General features: G+C 37.5%; 1 non-coding gene across 1 annotated transcript; it reads left to right on the top strand.

Moving 5' to 3' along the window:
- Positions 1 to 298: 298 nt before the first annotated feature.
- Positions 299 to 462, top strand: LOC149936103 (U1 spliceosomal RNA). Its single transcript, XR_016472420.1, has one exon. It is a non-coding gene; the product is annotated as a U1 spliceosomal RNA (small nuclear RNA).
- The last annotated feature ends 11,105 nt before the right edge of the window (positions 463 to 11,567 follow it).

Below are 11,567 nucleotides of genomic sequence, written 5' to 3'. Positions count from 1 at the left end.
TAATACGAAGCTGTACAAAATATTTTGTATGACTTCCTTCTCACTCTACAGTTCATTTTCCTTAATTTAACTAAGCAGTATTCTTTAGCTACTGCAAATCAAGCTTTAGAGTTATAATTATTGAAATCGTCAAATGTTTTTGAACAAATTCTTTAAAATAGTACGTTAATATTTTATATAACTTTAAATTCTATTTTCGGAAATTTCCAGAAATAATAACTCAGAAATTTAAATTAAATCTGGTTCATTCGGATTTGCGTGTTTAAACTTAAATGTTGTAATGATGATGACATGAAGTATACTTACCTTGCGTCGCTGCAGCCTTGATCTATAAGGAGGCGAGCTAGGATGAGATAACTTCCACTGCACCGAGGAAGAGTTGACTCCCATCAACTATCGCAAAATGTGGTAGTTGGGACGCCTAATTTATGGTACCGGGTTCTGCGTACGCGCTCAACCCTTAACTTCCGTAAGATAAAATTAAACTGCTAACGACATGATAATTATATCCAATGCACGGTTTCAGTCAAAAGGGGGGGGGGGGTACAACTTAGGATCCATAAAAACTTGATGAGGTTAACGGTAATAGTTAGTGTAGGGAGCATCTGTTGGCACGTGTAGCATGAAGGGCTGGCCACCACCTTCCTACGCATTATAACCCGGCCACATGAATTACTGGCTTTATAAGTCACTTAATGACTTAGGTGGGGCTTTGGGTAGCAGTCTAGCTGATTATTATTATTATCTCTGCTCAATTATTTTAACACACACTACGACATCAATTATGATATGACGCATTTCTAACTGTACCAATTTTAATTATACTAAGCACTGGCGCTACAGCTTTAACTGTACTAAGCACTGGCGTTGTAGTTTTAACTGTACTAAACAGGAGCACACATTTGAAATAACACCCACGATTTGATACAGTGGTATTAATTTTAAGCATTTGTATGACAGCTAAATCCGTGCATAATAACCAAGAAATACATTTTCTATAAATACGAAACTGTACAAAATATTTTTTATGACTTCCTCCTCACTATACAGTTCATTTTCCTTAATTTAACTAAGCACTATTCTTTAGCTACTGCAAATCAAGCTTTAGAGTTATAATTATTGAAATCGTCAAATGTTTTTGAACAAATTCTTTAAAATAGGATGTTAATATTCTACATTTCTTTAAATTCAATTTACCGAAATTTCCAGAAATAAGAATTCAGAAATGACAATTAAATCAAGTTGATTAAGATTTGCGGGCTTCCCGTTTGATATTATCATATTTATGAAGTCCATAACACCGCCACGGCCGAACTATACCGGGAGATAAAATATGAGCGTTCCAGACATTATCTCAAACACTAATATACTTATAAACGTGAAATTATTAGGATGTACTTTATCGGGGAAGGTCGTTGTTATTTGTAAATTTCAAAATAATCATGACACATTTCACGGTTTTAGAATTTTCATTACTAACGCTAGGTGTTAAACGAAAGCTGCCAATGAACAAGTGGTAGAGCATACTCGAAAACCTTAAATGAAATTGGTTTGGTCGGAATAGGTCGATTTGTCACTGATATATTAGGTTTGGTGCGTAATGAATACCCTGTGGTGCTTAATGAGTGCGTTTGAGTGGCGCCCATTTCTAAGCTGAGGGGCGCTATGGTTAAGTTAGCGCCCCCTTTAAAGTTTCAATTTTCTATTAAACGGATGTGGTTCGTAATATAATATCAGTGGTGCGTAATGGTGCATAATGGGTGCCTTTTATATAGTCGGTTATTTTTTGAAAACGACACAAGGGGGCGCCAACTTAACCGACCCCGTTTGGCTAACAATTTTTAATAATTAATTTTGAGCGAAAAAAATAATTTCCGAAAGTGTTACAAAATTTACAAACACTAAATGAGGTTCAATAATTCCACCATCCTCTGCTATACATGTTCGTGCTCGATATAGCATATTTTGAAATGAACCACGGAACATAGCTGGAGTAACGAGTCGAAACACGGCAACACATCTCTGATGCAAGTCTTCTTCGCTAGTGACTGGCGAATCCCCACAGGAAAAAGTCCGGCAGTGTCAAATCTACGAACCTAGGAGGTCATCGCACTGGACCATTCTTACCAATCCAACGCCCAGGGAACTCAGTGTTAAGGAATTGTACCACACCTCTTTGCTGGTGAGAATGCGCACCGTCATGCTGGAACCAAAGTTTTGGGATGTCGATCAAAGGTACATGTTCCAACGCATCTGCAACTTCAGTCTGTAGGAAAGCGAAGTAGTTCTCCGAATTAAGCCGACTTGGTAGAAAAAATGGTCCAATAACACGATCTCCTAGTAGGCCAGCCCAGACGTTGAAGCGAAATTGTACCTGATTGTCGTTCGGATTTTCATCGCTCCCCATGTGGTTGTTCTGTCTGTTAAACGGGCCGTCTCTCAAGAATGAGCTACACTCTACGGACACGAGGAGCAAACGGAGGAAATTTTCATTTGCATCGGCCATGGTACTGAACCAATTGCAAAAGTCCAATCTAAGTCGCCTATCACCATCGTGAAGTGCTTGGTGGAGCGTGGCACGGTATGGATTAAAGTTGTGGTGATTAAGGACACTCCAGACATAATATGTTGACAAGTCCAAATCGGAGCATGCCATTCTTATACCTGCTCGAGGGTAGGCGACAAAGTAGGCGATGACTGTGTACGTTGAGATAATGATTTTAATATCGGGGACTCCACACTTTAAATACTTAAAGGGCAACCTAAATTTAAACGGATTGCAAATGTAAAAAAAGCTTTGTGAAATTCAGTTGGAATTAATTAGACATTGCAGCCTACTTCCAGGGGCTACTAGGCAACACTTTGAAACTCTCTGGCGCTCTTTTAACTTATCGTAGGAAAATGGAAAAAAAAACCGGCATACTTCTGAACACCCTGTATATTCGGGGTTTTCTAGTTACGTTAAGGTCTACTAAACCTCGAAATATAATCGGTGGATTATACCTTGGCCGGTTTTTATTGAAAGGGGCAACTGAAGAGCTCGAGGGAAAAACCCTCTAACCAGCAGGGAGAGAACTAACAAATTAAACGCAGAATGAGTGGTTTATAACTTCATCCTGTGTCAAAAGCTCGACTCTTATTTATTTTTTATGATTTTATGCCTGTTTTTCTTGAAAAATAATTAGTTATTAAAAATTGAATATAATTAAGTTTACTCTGAATTGACATTTTTAGATAGACTGGAAGGAAACTGTAATATTTATAAAACGATTTTTCTACATTAGTATTGTAATTTTGATTGAAACTTTTATTCCATTTAAGAAAAAATATTGGTTTACTATCCTCTCTTCGTTGGCCTCTGCGTTACTTGTAATTATATTTGATAATAAATAACCCTAAATATTAAACTTACTCAAAAATGCATGGTCTTTATTGCATCAAATAATGAAGATTGCAATCTAAGATGTCATTAAGCTTAAAGACCGTGTCGACATTTATTTTTGTATATCATAATTTGATCAATTTTTTTCTGTTATTCGTTCTTAATTTTAAATGCTTAATAAGATTATCTCAACAAGAATTCTACAATTATTCAGGATTTATTAAAAATTAAAGTATATACTTAATAAATAGAAGTCTATGTCTGGGATTTCGGTTCAATACTACATGTTAAAGAAAAGAAAATTAATTAATATTGTCGAGTCGTAATCCTCTACAGTTTTCTTACGTTTCAAGATATTTGTAATTTTTAATATTTATTTAATTATAAATAAGTTTTGAAATAGAGACAAATCGATGCATATATTTAGTCTGTACCGGAACCGAATGATTTCCGTCAAGTAGGTATCCCAAATGACCAATCAGATCACTTATGGATCAAAACGAAAATCGCACGAAACCATTATATTATATAAATATAAAGGTTAAAATAAATTCATAAGAATAGTATTTTCGGAGTTTCTAAATTATGAATTTATTTTCAAATTAAGTTAAATTGAAACGAAACATCCCAGGTTAAAGCGCAACTAAGACACCAGATGGCGATTTTTACAGAGTGAGTAAATCGATGAAGAATATAAATTAGGATATTTCTAGGTTAAAGACCCGAGTTTTGACTCGCCATTCGCTCCGTAAATTTTTACACTTGGCATTTTATACGTCTTAAATATATACAGTGTATCGACTTAAAAATGATCCAAGACTAATAATTCACAGCGCTCTCAAGTGGAAAAATCCAAGTCGTGTGTAAAATATGGAAAATTACTTTGTTAAGCAATAATAAATTTGTTGCTCAGTGTGACAAATATTGGCCAACTTATTTATTTATTTAAATGTTTTAATAATACTATATGTCAGCATTTACGTTTAAAGTTTTTTGAGTTGTTCTTTTGCTAAGTATTGTCTCCTTTTGTAGTTAAAAAGTAATGCCTTATAAAAATTAATTATATTAAATGAAATTGAATTGAGTTGAATATTCTTTAAATTGGAATTATTGCCCACTATTTGTAATTTTTTTACAAACATTTGACACTCGTTTACTTTAGTTAACCCTGGCTTTAATCAGGCGCACCTGATTATGCTGACGAACGGCAACGAAACTAGTTGCGTCTAATTATTTTTAATAAAATATTTTAATTTTTCTATATTTCAATGCATAGGGTTAGTTTTACCATAGTAATAAATTATTTTATTTTACAAATTTAACGTTCTCAGGTCACAAAGTTCACGTGGATAATATAAATCGTATGACTTCAAAGTGTTCATCTTTCACCTAATTTGACTAAATATAAGTTGAGGTAATTAAAGTAATAATGCCATTGTGGGCAACATAAAGAGCTATGTCAGATTTTGCTCCACGATGTTAGTTTCTCGATATTCGATATATTGTCCTATTGACGGCACGGGTTGACATAGATACAATGGCGTATCTTGTTCATTCAGTATAGCTTTCGAAAGCGCTAGCAGTGAAGTACCAAGCATTTATTAATTTTTACTTAAGAAGAATGACTAGCCCCTCTAGTGCCAGGGGGAAATGCAACTATTCAATTCAATTCATTTCAATTATTTTATTAAATTTATCTTTTAAGGTTACATGTGTTATAGGGCAAGATAGTCATTATCTCTAAGTAAATGTGAATAATATCGTGAAAGTACTGTAAGATTGTTTTTAACAACCGAATTTCTTAGATAAATTGGTTGTTAATAAGATTCCAGAAAGTGTTTTGTTTGTTATATGTTTATCTTTTGAAAGATATACCAGTCCGGTATTCGGACTTAATACGAAACTTTTTTCAAAAAGGATGACTCCGTTAGAAGTGGAGCTAGCGTATTTGAAAAATAAATGTCCAAGTGTAGATTTTATGATGAAAATAGACTAGATAATATAGCACCTCGAAATGCAAAATTTTTTCTGGCTAACTCCGAAAAAAAATTTCGAAAAAAGAAGTTTCCCTTGAAAAATCTCTTTTCGGGGAGAGACGCGAGCCTCTACGGAATCCTCGCTTAAGGTTACCGATGTGATGGGGCTATCAGGGACGACATTCAAATAGATGGTTTACAGAACGGTCCATTACCGCATCGACTCGCGGATGCCCGGCTCTTTTCTTTATACAGCGCACCGTGCCAGCCAGACTAGAGCCACAGAGCGCGGCAGTTAGTGAGACTGCGGAAAATTCGACTTCGGTGCCAGCTAGAAATGACGGAACAACTTCAACAAGATGCTAGCGAATGGCACCGACGGGAATCGTCGTTCGTCCTTAATGCCCACGGCGTCGGTGGCGGCGGCCAAGGAGGCGGCCAGAGGTGGCGTTTATAAATAGGGTACTTCGCTTCTACGGAGAAATGAGAAAGGCGCCGAAGGAACGCAATTTGCCATCGTTAGCCCAGATTCTCATCTCTAATTGATATGGCCGAAGTGACGAAAACATAGTCGCTTTAGAGTTATAGGCGCTCCGAACCACCAATCTCTGTAGACGACCACGCTCGCCCAACGGAGCTTTGATGATTATTAATATTACCAAATTCGCTTCAAGATTTATATACCTTCTATAACTTTCCAATAATATTAGCCTAACGTTGGTTGTCAAAGGTTGTTGGCCAAGTCGAGTTGAAATACTGAGTTTTTCTGCGTAGAAATCATTGCGATCATATGTTGGACACAAAAACATTTTTGTGGACCAAGTTTTTTAAGAATAACTGTTTTTTATAGCCAAATATTTAGAACGAATAATTTTCGTATACATCGTTTTATAGAACCAAATTAAGTTTAAATATTATTTTTGACAACTTTTATGAAAGGTATATTGTAGTTGAGGGATTGTATTTAAAAATTACGAATATTTTTCTACACTGGGCAAGCCACCAAATTCTCGGCAGCTTTAGATGGAGCTTTTTAACCAAAATGTTTGGCACCAACGTAACATTGCCTTTACTTTTATGATGTACTAGCTGGGGTACCCAGTATATCCCTGGGATATATTCGTATTTGTATTATAAGGTGCAGTATCTTCTCTTGTGACATGTTGAACACATAAATAGAACGCTACAATAACTGTCTCCACGTAATGCAACGTATCCAATATAACTACATCGTTAGCAGCGACAACAACCGATTATACATTAATTACTTTTTAACTTGCCTTTTATCATGCGGCCAAACACCAAGAGAAGAAGGCTTTTAAACTGTCTCCACGCATGGCACCGCACCCAATATAACCAACTGGTTAATGACAATATTAACCAATTATACCTTGATTACATAAAAATTTGCCTTTTATTATAGAAGAAAACAAATTTCAATAATTTAATATTTTTTCGTGTGTATACCTAAAGAATTTAGAAACTCGGTCTTTTGGCTAAAATCAAAGCGTAGTATCTAGACCTAATTATTAAATTAATTCAATTAATTAAAGTTGTTTTGATGTCCGTAACCGTCGGAAACCACAGTCAGGGTACCATGAGATAGTATACCAAATGTGGTCGACCTAAGTTGAAAATTGTAGATTCCTATAGCGGATAAACATATATACAAACAAACACTCATTTGGTACTTACTTCATATTTTAGACTCGAGTTTTTGGGTAAATAATTGTCCATGTGTTTATTTCAATAGTAGGCAGTTTGTATTCGGGGGGGGGGGATATGGGGGAAAACAGGCTCCACTTATAGGAAATATTTTTGAAAGTTTAGAAAGTAATACACCTAGTCAGTGAAATGGTCGCCGAGTCGGGGGATGTTGAGGAGATATGAGAGCTAGCGCTCTCTCTCTATCTTCTTTCTAACACTCTTTTCACTTTCAACATTCAACTCACGTATCTCACGAGCCCATCTCCAACGCCCCGGCTGCTCAAAAAAAATAAAGCTCGCAAAAAAATGAAGGAAACGGTATCTCACTTTTTCCCTCGCTACCGAAAAAGCAAACTTTTAACGGGAGAAAGTGACGTTATACGACACCTCTGGGCTTTCGCTTGGCCTCTTTTCAACGCTATTTCGCAGACTGAGAAACAGAAAACTTTTAATTGCCTGCGAAGGAACGACGTCACCCTATCCGCTCACGCTCTCTCTCTCTCTTAGTTTTTGAACAAGATCTCATAAATCCTAAAAGAATGTTGACATACACTGGAGAAATGCCGATTTGAAATAAGAAACTCGTGACCGAGATAATCTTAGTATTTTAAATTAAAAAACTTCATTTTAATATCGCTTAGTCAAATAAATAATCAGCTTACTACAAACGGCAATTAGAGATCCCGCAATTTTCAAATTATCATAAAATTTCGCTCACCCAAATTCGTTATCGGATTTATAAAGCTATTAATTTTGTTTGTAAATGGTCGTTCCGAGTTAAGCGTTAAAAACCCAACATAAGCGGATAATTGAAATTCTCCCCCGTTATCATTCTCCCGCAGTTTTGAGACGAAGGAAAACTATAAAGGCAATAAAATATTTTCCTTTACTTTTCCTTAACAAAGAAGGGACGCTACAATCCTTTCTTTTCTCAAAAATAAATCAGAAGGAAATTTCTCCGACAACGACTGTTTTGGAATTCTCCGGGAAACGACACATTTTTTTGGAAATAAATTGATGTCGTAAAATAAAGAGAAGTAAAATTTTATTTCTTATCATTTTTTTTCGTCGACGGTTATCTTATTTCCTAGCCACCACTTTCGTATATAAAAAATGCAAAATACTGCAAAACAATAACGGTGACCTTAGACAACGGCGCGAAGCGAGCAAAGAGGAAACCTCGTCATCCTACAGTGGCCTAATTTCGACAACTATTACCATCCATTTGAGTTTCCTCGTCGAAATCTCCCTCGAGACATCGAGAGGGGTGCGGGGGGAGGGGGAGCGCCTGCAAAACAAGCAATTTTGAAGCAAATGTTCTTTGGGAAATGATTTATTTTACGGGGGACTGGGATATTTCTCTTTTCATTTCTTCTTTCGGAGCTAAAAACCCTGTTTTCCTGGAGGACAGGAAAGGTATAGACGTTCTTCGGGGAAAAGGGGGGGCAAGCGAATATTCCAGGCTCGGGGCAATTCCCTCTCCGCCCTTAGCGTCCTCTCGTCCTGACAACATTCAATATGACCCTACTCGATTACGGTAACTTCGTAACGTATCAGTCTTACCTCGCTCAGAGCTTTCTAAAGACGCGGGGAACACCGTTGTTTAAGTAAGTTTAAGTGAAGTTAGGGAACTGCGACGGAATCTTTAAGCTGCATCGGATACCGAAACACGAAAAGTAAAGTTAAATGATCGAGAATTCCTCCCCTCCGTAATGTCGGACCAGAAAATGCGAAAAGAGGGTGGGCCGCGGGACTCAAAAGAGCTGTTAGGAAGATGGGCATTTCTATTTATTACAAGTAGTCTTTACAAGAGTGACGCGAATGGACAAGGCTAACGGCTCAAACTTTTCACTCTGAAAGTATATCGTGACGGCCCAAGAAGACGCGTATTTGATCTTAATGGATCTTAAAAATGTACCCCTCTACATACGCATTAGCCCAATCAATTCTTTCATCTTAACCCAACTTTAACGCGGCCACTCTTTAAATTTGTAACAGTAACGTCGCAATCCGAATTGGCTATTAACTTCAACACCCTACCTACCTTTTAGCTATACCACGCTCTACGCGGTTCAGTGGATGGCGCACCACCCTTTGGATCCGCTGTATTTCCCGATTGAAACGAGTCGTACAAGTACGGAAGCATGTTCCGGTACACTTAGGCCGAGGACGCGGGGCATCAACAGCTATTACGGGAAGAAACTATTTGAATTTTCGCCGGCGCCTTTTATGGGAGCGAGGCTCGGAGAGAAAATTACGAGGGACACGTCGTTAGGTAAAATTTATAACCGCCGTACGTTTACGCCGAGAAGAGATAAAGAAGGAAGCCCCCGGTGCCCGTTAGGCACATCCATAATGTTTTAAAAGTAATTCTAAAGAAACAAAAATGAGATATGTCCTTTACCTTCTTTTCCTTCTTGGTCCCATCCTCGTGTAATATTATAGACAGCCGTTTTAATAACGCTTTTAAGTCGTTTGAATTTGGCCGTACCGCGCTAGCTCGTGCCTTCTCTAAGCCTACGTTTTACAAGCCGAAGGATCCGAAATTCGCCGAAAGCTTTTATGAAAAGGAGGTCCGTGATCAATTGCTCTTGTACTTAGTTAAGCAGAAGAACGCGAAACGCCAAGGACCGCGATAGTCGCGAGGCGGGAGCTGCAAAGGGAGATGCCGGTTTAATTACCAAATGTAATTTGGTAATTGATGAAATTCTCCCCATTAGTCCGTGAGACTAAAACATAAATCGAGCCGCCAGAAAATGTACAAGAGTGGACGGCGTTTTAAAAGTTTTCCGAATTACGCGAAAAGCGTCCCATTTTCGAACGCGGATACGCGTCAAAACAAAATCGGGAAAATCAAATTTCTAATTTGTTTTTGTGTTTGTGCCCCCCCCCCCCCCCACCGAGGCTTTCAAAGAGGGGAAAAGTCTTAATAAATGGAATTTTCCACGGATAAATGAGAATTAACTAAACACCGCAGTTCCATTTAAAGGTTGAACGGCATTAGAATTTAATGGCCCAAATGCGAATATAATGAGTAGAGCTAAAAATAAAAGTTATTTGACTTATTTAATAAATGTAAGAAAATCTAATTTTAATGCAGCGGTAACGCAGTTGAGCCACAAACTACTACTCACGAGAAACGCAAATATATCACCTCTTTGCTTTATCGTTGCGTTCCATAGTTCTACAGCCGTTCGGTACCCATTTCTGGGGCTAGGGGTAGGAGACTCAGGGAAAAATTGGGATTTCATATATTTTAGATGGGTTGAGCGAGTTATTTGCGTTAGTTATTTACTTAGCTTTTTGGGAAATACGTCTCCAATGTTTACGTATTTTATATCATTTTGCAGAGAAAAGAGTATATTTAATGAGTTTGATTTTAAAATTCTACGTTACAAAAAGAATGTATTTATTTATACTCCAGATGGGAGAATGAATATGTCGAGACTATCGACGGACACGTTGAGGCCCTAACCACGTCACGCTAAGGGGGGGGGAGGAGGTGGTCTTATTTTTCGCGTCCTCGCAGCAGCGTTAATCGCGTCGAAAAACGAAATTTTTAAGAACCAATGAGATTGCAGTATTATCTGATTTCGTTAAAGCGGAGGAGCATACCGGTGGCCCCAACGGTTGGAATTGGAGAAACGCTAAAAATAATCTCGACATATTCATTCTCCCCGAGCATAAATAAATACATTCTTGGTTACAAATAATCGAGGAATTAGCTTGATTAAATTGGAAATAAATAAAATAAAAATGATTGCTTGTTCAAACATTCGGTGACAAGGAGCGGCGTGGATAAAGCAGTTGGTGTATATTGCGACTTTGATCTCGAAACAAAGAGGAATAAATTATCCCCGTAGAGCTTTATCGAACGACTGAAGAGAGAAAACAAGCGTAGGAATAATGACAAAAAGAAAGAGAAGAATTGGAGAGCGGAAGAGCTTCTCTGTGCAGGCTGCTGTGGATTGCTTCGAACAACGGCTTCGCAGGTTGCTCATATACGTATATATTTACAAGAAAAAGGAACGGCAAAGGGTCGAGGCTTAAAAACGTGCCGTACATAATACCGCAAAACCTTCCAAAGAAATTCGAAGCGGGGTTAAGGGAGGGTTCCGTTCGCACCACGCCCTAAGAATGTTTCCGTAAAAGATTTTCAACTCGGAGTAGCGTTATATACAAAATGTGGACAAAATCCTAAAAATCCAAATCTTAGAGTTTCCCTCCCTTGGACTTTATATAACAAATCCATAAATTAAATTTCGGATTTAAAAAAAACACAAATATCATTTTCAAAATTTGAATAAATTTCACAATTCTAAAATTGAAGTGTTTCTCTACTACAACGGTTCCCAATAAGTGTCCCGCGGGACCCTGGCGTTCCGTGAAAGGGTCACAGGGGTTTCGAGAAGAGTCTTTTAAGATAAGTAAAAACCATGAGTTGGGTTTCCTCCAGAATAATGTGGAGAATTTAGGGTTTCAAAAAGAAAATGGGAACTGCT

Source organism: Leiobunum rupestre, chromosome 7 (genome assembly GCF_980474605.1).
Source record: "Leiobunum rupestre chromosome 7, qqLeiRupe1.1.hap1, whole genome shotgun sequence".
Taxonomy (NCBI): domain Eukaryota; kingdom Metazoa; phylum Arthropoda; class Arachnida; order Opiliones; family Sclerosomatidae; genus Leiobunum; species Leiobunum rupestre.
Note: the sequence above shows the minus strand (reverse complement) of the source record. Positions and strands in the feature narration are given on the sequence as shown.